This window comes from Acinonyx jubatus, chromosome B2 (genome assembly GCF_027475565.1).
Source record: "Acinonyx jubatus isolate Ajub_Pintada_27869175 chromosome B2, VMU_Ajub_asm_v1.0, whole genome shotgun sequence".
NCBI classification, from domain to species: Eukaryota; Metazoa; Chordata; class Mammalia; order Carnivora; family Felidae; genus Acinonyx; species Acinonyx jubatus.
The window spans coordinates 22,913,666-22,925,769 of record NC_069385.1 but is presented as its reverse complement, the minus strand read 5'-3'; the positions used below and the strand labels follow the sequence as shown (position 1 = coordinate 22,925,769).

Below are 12,104 nucleotides of genomic sequence, written 5' to 3'. Positions count from 1 at the left end.
CTTGCAGATCGAAAATTGTGAAAATAAGGAAGAGTGTGTTACCTAATTCAAATTCAGACCTTTCATTTGACAACAACACAAGGAGATTATTATAATCTGGTCACACTCCTCTGCTCGTTCCCTCATCTTTTTCCTTTGAAAACCTAAATGGGTGCTCAGATTGAAACCATCTCACAAATCTCTCAAATTCTGTTACTTAACCCGACAGAATTAGATGCCTTACCTATTGTTTAGTATTTCCTTCTTTGGACTTGACATAGAAAATCCAAATGCTTTCTATCAGAATAGTCATCTAAGAGAAAATTTCCATTGGCACAAAGTATAAAGATTTGTACTCGGTGCATGAAAGAATTATCTGGAATATCCAAGTCTGTGTATTGTTTTGTTTCTTTTTACTGGATTGTTCCCTTGGAATTTCTCTAGGTATGTCATTATCTCTGGAAGTCTTCCTTGGCTAAGAGGAACACAGTAACACAATACAAAAGTAAATAGGAATACAGTATTAACATTTTCTCTTAGCTCTGCCTCTCTCCCTCCGTTGTGTGGTGCCCAACTGTGTTTCTGGGGCTTAAATTGTGCCTCTTGCCACTCTCATCAAAGGCACATTGCATATGCCCTTTAGACATTTTTGACATTACTTTGGCCAGAAACTTTTTGCACCTGCTTAGGACTTGAGATGTTTCTCAGCTTTCAGTGTCCTTCCTGAAGTTAGTCGCGTATGCTTCATGGTTTGTGACAAGAATGGGAGACTTTGTGCTTGCTTATTTGTTTGGTTACATTTGCTGTGTTCCTCTGTTTTCACTAACTTTGTGGTTTTCTCTGTGTTTTGAAAAAGGGAAGAGAAGTAATAATACCTTTAATTTCACACCTCCTTTTAAACTGAGAAGTCATATCACATTCCGTTGCATTTGTATACACCTTCCCAGGTGGGAAGCTTCACAGAAGAATAATGAATCAGATGAACAGCTTCACTTACTTTTTTAACTCTTATTTTTTGCTGATATTTTATAGTCCATTTTTTACATTCTTTATAATCTTCCCTGTTAATATATGAGTCACTTTCCTTTTTAGAGCCACTAGCCTTTTCTCTTAACTGAACTTTTGAAGTCCCTCTATTATATTTCCCTCTGTCTCTCCCTCCCTTTCTCTCTCTCTCTGTCTCTCTGGTATTAGGAAGAGTTTTGGGCAATGTTCTCCAGAAATCTCCAGATGTTTCCCACTGTTTCTTACTCTATCATTTGAGTTTTTGCATCCAGTTTCCCGGTTTCTCAAACTAATACACAGAAATGCATCCTGAGGAAAAAAACAAACCAAAAAACACAAAAAGAAAAACCAAACCCTGGTAACTAGCTGTTTCCCAGACTCCACTAATTTTATAGCAAAGTCATATTTACAAAGGACATGAATTTGTCTCTTTATTTGCATTTTAATGCAAACTGGGTTTTTTTCATTAAAATAAAATTTTATGGTTTTTCACCTTTCTTTCCCCAACTTTGTTTCCCAGCTTTCCTTTCCAGTGTGCCCTTACCTTTGCTGTGGCTTCACAGGTTTTCCCTTGCCCCTTCTGTGTCTCTCCCATACCCCGTTTGCTCAGTAGGGTCTGGAATTTCAGTGTGGTTTTATCACTGAACTTTTCTCCCTTGTTAAAATGTGAACCCTCCCTAGAGCAGCGCCACTAGGAATCACTTGAAAAGGTGTCATCTTTACTCTTCTTGTGGCTCCTGGCCTGGGAGGGAGGTGCCCAGCCCAGTGGGTTCATTTCATCGGAAGGATGGGAACAGCACTAATGCCTGGAACCTGATTGACGGACATGTCCTTATACCCGTAGGCATCTATAGTGTGAGAATGCTTATCATGTATGAAAACGATTAATGATAACATTTGTAATTAAACACCTTTTGCCATATTGACTGACACAGAATCCTAAAGGGCAAAGCACCCAAGCACTCACCTGTGCCTGGAGAGCCTTGGGCATGGCTCGAGCTTCTAGGCAGCAAGGTGCTCAGCCTCGGCTTAGAACCTGCCTGTGGTCCCCCGAGGCCTCCAGGCTCTGGCTGCCAGGTGATTGCCAGCCTCACAGAATTCCACTCCCTCGTGGCTCCTTCGGGCCCCCACCTTTTGTTTGTCAGCCAGAAGTTTGCAGAGAAAGTAAAGTTATTTTTGCTTCCCGGTGCAGGGCAGAAAGGCAAGGGGCATGACAAGGGGGCAGAGTGGCACCCTCTACTCCGATTTTCCTGAAGAGACCTCTTAGCCCCAAGCTTTTCCTGTTGCTCTCATTATCTCTCTTTCCTTCTCTCTCTCTCTCTCACCTCAACTGCAACTGTGGCAGCAAGAAAGACATGGGTAGGTTATCTAGGATTCGTATTGTCTCCACTAATGCTTCCTCCAATAACGAGGTTAATTGAGAGCTGACAGTAATTGCTTGATGTGGGCATGAAGCAATAAATACGATTTTTGTGACCCATGGACCTAATGCATCTACTTCATGAACTCTTTCTCTCGGATATATAAAAATAATGAAGCATTCCAATCAAAGATAGTTGGCGTAAAGTTTTGTTTGAGCATAACCTTGAAGAAATTAGGCAGTTGCTTGAGTGAGCCTAGCCTGTATCATCCTGATTTGTGCAGATTCCCATAAATGCAAAGCTGGCCTTGATTAGTAACGCTAATGGCCGGAAACCACCACCACTCCCAAAGCCTTGCAACTCATTTTGCGGGGATAACCCATGGGAGGCTCTTCTTACCATGTGCAGTTTATTTCTGAACCCTGTCACCCTTTTAAAGAAGCATTACAAATAACTCTATGACATTATGTGGTCTGGAAGCACTGAAGTTTATTAGGAGCAATCAAACCAAGAATGTCTTTTGTCTCCTGTGAGTTTGTTGACTTTCGTGCTGGCAGATACTCTTCTAGTTAAGAGAATAGGCTAAGGCTTTCAACCAACCAACCAACCAACCAACCAACCAAACAAACAAACATACAAACAAGCAAACAAAAAGATAAAGAGGAAGAGGAGCAACAAAATGAGTATGATGAGTATGAAATGGTTTCTCTCAAAAATTCTAAGTGTGTCTCCAACTGCTATCCAAAGCAGCCCATTTGCTATCCAAAGCAGCCCATTTAATGGCAAAGAACCATCATACATTTCCCATTCATTCAGGTGCGTGCATCCCATTTATTTGCAGCTTCTTAGCTTCTATGGGACATGGAATCAAATCTCACCACCTCCCCAGTACCTCTTTGTTTCTTCTGTCACTTGACAGAAGGTAGGCTGTCACTAAACTGACCTTGACTGATTGATGGGTAAAGATGAGGATGTCCCTGTCTGTATAGAGGGGGAGTGGATCCAAGCAGGACCTAGAAATTTGGGTTGTTCTAAGCAGGGATGGGCATCCAGGGTATCCCCAAGCAAACCAGCATGTGCCAAGATACGATCTTCTAGAATTTGGGCTTTTTACCTGAGTTTAGCGTCAGTTACTTGTTCAGTAACCATTTCTGTGTTATAAGTATATTCGTGTAAAGACTTGGTGAAGATTTTATATGTACCAACCTAGTCTAGACTCCCTTAAAACTTGTTTTTGCTTGTGATGGGGACTGTGTGGTACCTGCTCCCTTAGGAAATATGGAAAACATAATTAGAAATCTCAAATGCAAACTTAAAGAAAAAGTATCTAGCAGTTACTTTCAAAAAGTGAGTCTTTATTTATTGACATAGTAGCTAACTCTGAGCCATTCTTCAGAAAAATTTTGTGAAGCATACAAATTTAGATCATCATATCCCTACAATTTAAAAAACATTGTTTGCCTTTCTGATTTTCAAGTAAGAGATTGGCTTACATGGAAAGCAAACAATTAATATTAATTACTAATATTAATATCTGTTAATGTAACATAGAAAGGAAGGGAATTTGATTCTATTTGAGACTGTATGAAGCCAATGCCTTTTCTTCTGTTTTGATATTAAGGGAAAAAATTTTTAAAGCGCATTATTTACTTTATTCTACAAACTCTGGATTTAATATAAAAATACACTTAATATCCGCTGATCCTCTCTTTATTAAATTTTCACACAGGTACCTAAAACCAAACTCTTTCCTGTTTTGTTTTGTTTTTTTCAAGACTTCATTGGTGTTTTAAGTTTCTTCAAATGCCCTTTTCCTTTCTCCTCACCTTTGAAGTTAAAAATATAATATCTGCTAGGTCATATTTCATGGTAAAACCCAGTTCATTTGGAGTTGAGGAAATCATGTGCCTTCTCCCTGCACTGAAATGAGTGTGAGTTGGGTTTCCAAAGAGGGAAGATTCACAGATGAGGATTCATTCAAGATCAATAAACAAGGTTAAGTTTTCCCTCCCCTACCAGGAGAAATACTCAGGAGACTATAATCCCCTAACCTAGGTGAGTGGTCTTACCTCATTTTTTGGATTGCCTTTTCCAAAGACCAAGGACGTAATGTGATTAGACAGATGTATGAGAGGGAACCAGGTTGCTTCTCAACCATCTTAGATATATATTTTTCTCCTCAGTGGAAACCAAAGATTTTTCTGCCTAAGTGACCTATTTGATTTGTACACATTCATGCCAACTCACAGCAGCCAGCTTTCTCAATGCTTGCAAGATAAATTTCTTCCACACAAAAAATAATCACTCCTTAACAATATTTTCTATAGGTGCCCACTTTTAATCACACTACAGTGGAAACCACACATTTATATCCAGAACATTCAAAGGACAGCAGTTCTAGTCAAGTCAATAATGATTTGTGGGTAATGGAGCTTACTAGGTAAGCAGATAGTGCTAAGAGCCAAGATAGCAGGAAGGATGGATCTTGTCCTTCAAGAGTCTCACAGCCTGGAGAAGGTGACTTTATAAGCTGTATCAACAAGTAAATTAAAAGAAGGCATGGTGTGTATAAGAGTGCATGGGTCTAAGGTGCAGAAGTAGTCCAGAAGAGGAAGGGATTGATTTTAGTGAGTGGGAGGCCCTGGAAGTCTTCCCAGAAATGATGATATCGGAGCTCTGTTTTGAAGAATGACTACAGACTTATTGGATGTATGAGTTAATCATGCTTTCAGCTGCAAGTAACGGAATACCCACAGCTCTCCACCTGGCTTACTCTTTCAATTCATTCAAGTCTCTGTTCAAATGATTACCTCTCAGAAAAGCTTCCATGAATAATCAATATAATTAGCCTTCCATTACTCTCAGTCTCTTTGCCTTGCTTTATAGTCTCCGTAATGATTACCACTACCTGGCACATTATATGTGTATCCTTTCATTTCTGTAGCATATGTCTCCTCTGACTTGGTACATACCTTATGAGGCCAGGGAGGTTGTGTGTTTGATTTACTGCTGTAACCCAACCATCAGGAGTGTTGCCTAAATAATTCAGTATTTATTGAGTGAACATCCATCCATCCAGTTGTGGCTTAAGCAATAAAGATATTTAATATCTCACAAAAGTAGAAACCTGTAAGCAGGTAGTTTTGGGATGGCATTGCTCAGTGTTATCATTTGAGACTTAAGCATTTTTTATTGTTCACTTTTTTATCTCCAGAACGTTGGCTTTTTGTCCTTGGACTTGCCACCTACAGTCTCAAGAGGGTTGGCAAAGCCCCAAACATCACCTCCTTTGGAGCCATGTTCAAGGCAGGATGTGGAAGAAGCTCTTGAGGGAGCTCTCTGCATATGTTTGTCTCTTCATCAGACAAATGAATATTTCCTATAGGCCCCGTCAGCAGACCTCCCCATAAGTTTTGTTGGTTAGAACAGTCACATGGGTGGAACCAGTGGCATGGGAGGCTGGGAGAAGGGAATTCACTTACCATGAGGGCTTAAACTAATTCAGATTGATCTTTATAGGTCGGGCACATTGCTGCCCAAACAAAACCAGGAGTTTCAAGAAATATGATAAGTAACAAATATTGAGAATGGCTATGAAATGTAAACTAAGTAAAAACCAACAGGATTTTAAGTAATTTGTTGTTCATCTATGTACGTTTTTATGAAAAATAGATACAGTCAAACTGATGAGACTAATCACGGACATTTTCTGTCTTAGTCAAGAAAAGCATTTTTTTCCCATTCATTCTCTGCCAGCACCATTTTTTGTACATTCTCATTAGTATTATTATAAACGACTATCAAAATCTGATATTTGAAGAAGTTGTTCTCAAAGAAAGTCCCATATGTTACACAATTGACTAAATCGTTTCTGTTCAGTTTCTGAAAGTCCATAGATTTGTACGAGGTGGCCCTACATCAGACCAGCAACCCATATATGCAGAAAACCGTGTTCAATGAGTAAAATCTTCCTTTAATAGTCCCGTATAAATTGTAGAGAATGATCATGCACTGGGTGTCATTTCACCAAGTTCCCACTCTCTCTGGGCCAAAGGGCCACAAAAGTATCTCAGGAAATGAAAATACCTTTTTTCCATATTTATATCCATAAGTAAAAAATATATTGGAAGTATGTGATTGAGAAAAGGTAGAATTGATCTCTGGTAACATTAATAATGTGATGCGTATAAAATAGGCATACAATTCCTATTCTCAAAAATAAGACCCCCCCCCCCCCCCCCCCCCGCAAATCAGACTCTTTGTAGGCCCTTGTTTCGAGAACCAGGAACAAGTTTCAATATTAGATGCTGATTTAAAAAGAAAAGGAGAAAGGGACACCATTCATTTTTCTTCTTCCTTCTCTGCATATCATTCTTCCTCCTGATCTCTTTCTGTCTTACCTTTTTCCCTCATCCCTCTACCCCAAACCCATCTCCCTCTTTGTAAAAAAAGAAACAATGATTTGCTGTGTGGGTGTTCTGAAATTACTACAGTCCTTGTGGGCGTTTTGAGGTAACTCTTACCTGTTTTAGCTGGATCAAAATGTGCTGTGTCACATCAGCTGACATCAGAAGGAACATTTCCCCCCAAGGAAGGAGCTAGTGGACTTTCCACCCACGCAAGGTTTATTAACTTTTAGTTGTGCCTGTGCGATGACCATGCTAACAATTCGCTTATCTTACCGCAAATAGCCAGTCCTGGATAGGACTTTCATTCATCATGCCTTTTTCTAGCTCTCTTAGGAACAAGAGGTGAGGCATAATTCTGACTTTGGGGCATGTGTCGGGGGACAGGTGGGAAGGTGGGAAGACGAGGAGCTGGGGGTCAATGAGGGGAGAGCTTGCGCAGAGCCGTAGCTCACAGGTAGCCCTGTGGCCCCACTCACTGTCTCCCACACTCCTCCGAAGAGCAACTCCCAAGCGGTTTCCCTCTTCAGAATGTCCCTTATTCTGTAGGTTACGTCTGTGCTCCATTCACACAAAGGAACACACACACACTGGGTGTTGGACTGCACTGCCAGTTTGGTGGACGGGAGGAACATGAAGGGAGCATGTCCCAGAAGGAACAAGAAGGAGTTCTTCCTTCCCAGTCTGCTTTTGTGCACCTCTGGGTGCCCTGCCACTCTGTTCATCATTCACCAATAGGAGACCGGGGAGGGGTGTAAAATGAGAAGATTCGGAAAATACGTGGTGGCATGCCCACGTGGGATGGCATGAATGGGGATGAGCTTGCTGTGCCCATTTGTTTGGATCACCTTGCCACTTAATCTGAAGGAGGACCAATCCCCTCTCTTCACCTTAAAAATCTACACTGGGGGGGCGCCTGGGTGGCTCAGTGGGTTGAGCGTCCGACTTCGGCTCAGGTCACGATCTCGCAGTTTGTGAGTTGGAGCCCCCCATCGGGCTCTGTGCTGACAGCTCAGAGCCTGGAGCCTGCCTCGGATTCTGTGTCTCCCTCTCTCTCTGCCCCTCCCCTGCTCGCGCTCTGTCTCTGTCTCTCTGAAAAATAAATTTAAAAAAATAAAAAATTTTAAAAATACAAAAGAATGACCTAGTTCACACAAGCACAAATAACTAAACAAGAAGAAGCCTCAGCACTCCCATGCCCGGAAAATAATACAAGCACGCACATGCCGTGGGGATGCTGTCAAAATTAGCATGGAGTGAACAAAGAAAAACAGCCCCTAGATTCATTAATATAGTAACATTTTTGTCTGAATATTCAGAAACGCTACCTGTACCTCCTTCCTGCTGTGATTACCTTAGAGTTTTAAAGAAGACACATACCCAGGGGCGTTTGCTATTGCCTTTCTTTTTTGTTCCAGCCTGTGAAAGAGCAGTTCCATTTGCACCTACTGACACTTCTCATCATCTCCCTTCCCATAGAGGCAAAACCCACAAACAACTCAAGAGGCTGGAAGAAATCTCATAATGAGCACCAACTTATGCTGCATGCTACTGGGGGACAGACACAGTGCTAAGGGCTTTACTTTAATTGTGTATTGAATCCTCATAGCCCCCAAAGGTAGAAATTACCATCATTCCTACTTCACAGAAGATGCTTGTATTTTACAGTTTTACAGATGGGGTTTCCCGCTTTACAGTTGCTTGCCTGAGGTCCACGGTTAGTCAGTGGTGCAACCAGGACTTCAACCCCGACACTGACAAATGGGGTGCTTGCTCTTGGCAAGTGCTCTAAACTTTTTGACAAGCCAGACCTAACTTTGCTTTTCATCATTTGCCTAATAGGTATTTTTAGCTATGTACATAAGCTCTGAGCTGACCACAATTTCTAATTTAGGAGAATGCATCAGAATAAGAAAGGGAGTTATACAGAATCTGGATCAAAAGCCACTGTTTATCATTTTCCTTGAGGCTATTGAACAAAAGCTGTTCATTTGTGCGTATTATTGTTCCCGTTTCATGTATTATTTCACACCGTGGATCAATGGTTTTATATAGTTTTACAGGCCAGTTTGCAAAGTACAGATTTGGGCCCAAACAAGAACATCTTTCCTGCCTTGTCTTCTTGTTTCAGCCGCTGAGTACAGATTTAAGCTACCACACTTATCCAATGTGCTTGTTTTTAATATGTGAAAGTCAGGTTTTATCGACATAATTAGCTATGTTTTTAGAAATGGTTACCAAATGTATCCAGTGTCATCTGTAAATCATCTCTGGGCTTCCAAGAAAGCACAGTTCGTAGCTACACAATATTTTTGGCAAGAAATGATCCGGCACATTCTGTATGGGTATCCTAACAAATGAACTGTGCCTACCCAGCAAATATTCTACTAAGAATTCCTGAAAGCCATTTTGTTCTGCTTTATCAAGAGAGGGTTTTCAGTCAAATCTGCTTTTGTTTTTAAATTTAAATTTGTACCTCTACCTGCTTTCAACAAGGATTTGAGGTGGTCTAAGTCAAATCAGTTCATCAATGTGATCCAGTCTCCTGGGCCTCAGCATCGTTCAGCCGAGGCCGCCTGTTAATAATCTTGCCTTCTTGGATAAGTGTCTTCTCTATTTTCTTGCAGGATACACAGAATAACTTTTTTGTACATTTTATCTTGCAAAGCCAGGCAAGCTAGGAAAATAGGGAGAAATCTTCAAAGGCTTTCTGGAAAATTTATTGAGTGCCACGCACCAGTCACTATGTTAAATGCTCTCACAAAATTTTGCTTACTCTCAAAGGGGATCTTACAAAAACAAGAGGCAGTAGGAAGCTTACTCATCCCTGAGGAGTGTGATACCAGCACAGAATGGGCTCCCTGAGGGCAGGCAAGATGTTGCCACACCCTCTGGCCGTAGGTTCTTGCTTTGTTCAGCCCTACCGGCCATAATGGACCTGGTCAGTAATGTTTGATGAATGCTTTGTGCTTCAAGAGTCTCCAGCAAAAACCGGTAATGAGGAAGGAAAAAGAAAGAAAGCACTAGGGAAAAAGAATCATCCACAGGAAGTAGATTTTCTTCCGTTCTCCTGGCTACTTTTGCAGGTCAGCATCAGAACACATGTTTCTCCCCTATTTGACACCTTCTTGAAGGGCTGATCATTAAAATAATTAGTTTACTATAACCTCCTGGCTCTTAATTGACAAGAAGTGGTCCTCAACCAAAAAAAAAAAAAAAAGAAAAAAGCAAAAATCCATAATTGATCAGCAATTCTAGAGGGGCTTAAGCAGATGACAAAAAATTCAGGTGGATGAAATGCCAGAACAAACTCCTGATGTGCTGTTGGTCAGACCGAGGGCTGACGCTCAGGCTGCATATATGCCTCTTGGAGCCATTTTGGTTCCAAAGATGAACTTTCGTTTGTGACTCCTTGCACTTTATTTACACAGCATAGATCATCATAGAATAGTGTAAAGGGCAAAAACAAAAGTCCACACAAATTTCCACAATGAACATTTATTGCTTTCATAATAAGAAAATCTCACATGTATTCTCATTTGCAAATGTATTATCATTTACAGATATTTATGCTCCATATTTAAAACTTAAATTGTTCATAGAGGAAGAGATAAGATTGATACCTAGTTCATCTGATGCTAAAACGCAAATGCACCACCCTTTCTAAAAGTTCTTTCCGCATTGCAAACTGCACAGAAATGTCACGTATTTTCCCACTTGGTTTGTGCGTACAATCTAAACTAAACAAAACACAGGAAACCTTAGCCATTTTCCTCTCCTATCTCCATAGCAATTCAGAGAGAGTGAAGTGGCCATTTGTGGGTGTCCCAGTATGCTGGGACTGTACTCAAAGGTCACTGTAGCCCAGGACCAAAGACCCAGACACACAATTTTGTCAGTCTATTTAAGGTAATCCTTCTCTCAGTAAATGAATTCATGCTAACTAATTGTTTGCAGACTAAAGTTTAGCTCAGAAAGATGATCGAGTAATTTATAATTACCAAGAAAAATTGTCAGACTAGAATCTGCATAATCTCTCTCCAAACCAGAACAATTTGCAGAAGACAAAGGGCAGCCAGATTTCTAGGTGAACTCAAATTCAAAGCAAGACACAGTAATTGGATGATATTAGTTGCAGCTGGTCAAATTACTACAGTCTGATGTGTCCTTTTGCACCAGAGGGACTGACTTGCTGGGTAGACTGGAATGCTATCTTGGGTGGTCAGGGTTGTGCTTGTCCTCCATACAAAGCTGGAGACCCATTCTTGCTCTTTTATATCCATAAACCGAACCCACTATGAGATCACTTTACCCTTGTTCACATATGCTTCTTGGGCAGCCTGTAGTTCATTTAATCAGGCTTCAAATTCCACTGTTATAATAGTATTCTGGTCAGGCCATTGTGATACTATACCCAAGGCACTGAGTATAAGCCGTCGTTGATCCACAGCCACCTAACACAGGATGCTTCTACCAAAGGATGTTCTAATTACTTAATTAACTTCTATTAAATTAGATTTTTCTTAATTTTATTCTCAGGTGGTAACTTTAAGTTGTAGCTGGATGTCTCTCCTGTGTACTTATAGCTGCCTTGTGGATATTCATTTTAATGTAATCGCATCTAATAACAGACTACAGTTCCCTTTTATTAAAAAAGCAAGAGAGATACAGAGAGCAAGAGTTTGATTATTCAGTGATTTTATGATGACAAGAGGTCTGAATAGTTCTTGGAAAAATAAATTGCTATCAATGCTAATTGATTAGCAGTGTTTCTCTAACATAATAAAAATAGTCTTGTGCGAGGTTTATGGATATGTTTACCTATATCATTTGATGTCACTTGACAGAGGGAAAGGCCTCTTGCTCAATTTATTTGGAGTGGAATTCAATTTAAAATGGATAGATTTAGGGGCGCCTGGGTGGCTCACTTAAGTGCCCGACTCTTGATTTCAGCTCAGGTCATGATCTCACAGCTCGTGAGTTCGAACCCCACATCAGGCTCTGCGCTGACAGCATGGAGCCTGCTTGGGATTCTCTTTCTCTCTGTGTCCCTCCTCTGCTCTCTCTCTCTCTCAAGATAAATAAATAAACTTGAAAAAAAGAATTTTCAAATGGATCAATTTAAAACTTTGAATCGATAAAAGGAAGGTTAGTTATGAGAATGCAAAAATGACCCACCTTATGTGGTGATCTCACCTGTGTGAGGTATAAGGTGATCAGATGTCGTCAAAAGAGCATGAGCCTTGGAGACAGACTTGGATTTTAATTCTGGATCCACCACTTTCTAATGCAGATTTCATAGGTTCCCAAAATCTTGGTTGTCTAACATGAAGAGTGGGCTCAACAACACCTA

At 40.6% G+C, this 12,104-nt stretch overlaps 1 protein-coding gene across 15 annotated transcripts in view; it reads left to right on the top strand.

The window, feature by feature from the left end:
- AIG1 (androgen induced 1) overlaps positions 1-12,104 on the top strand; it is a 242,098-nt gene that overhangs the window by 58,640 nt on the left and 171,354 nt on the right. The window lies entirely within an intron of this gene.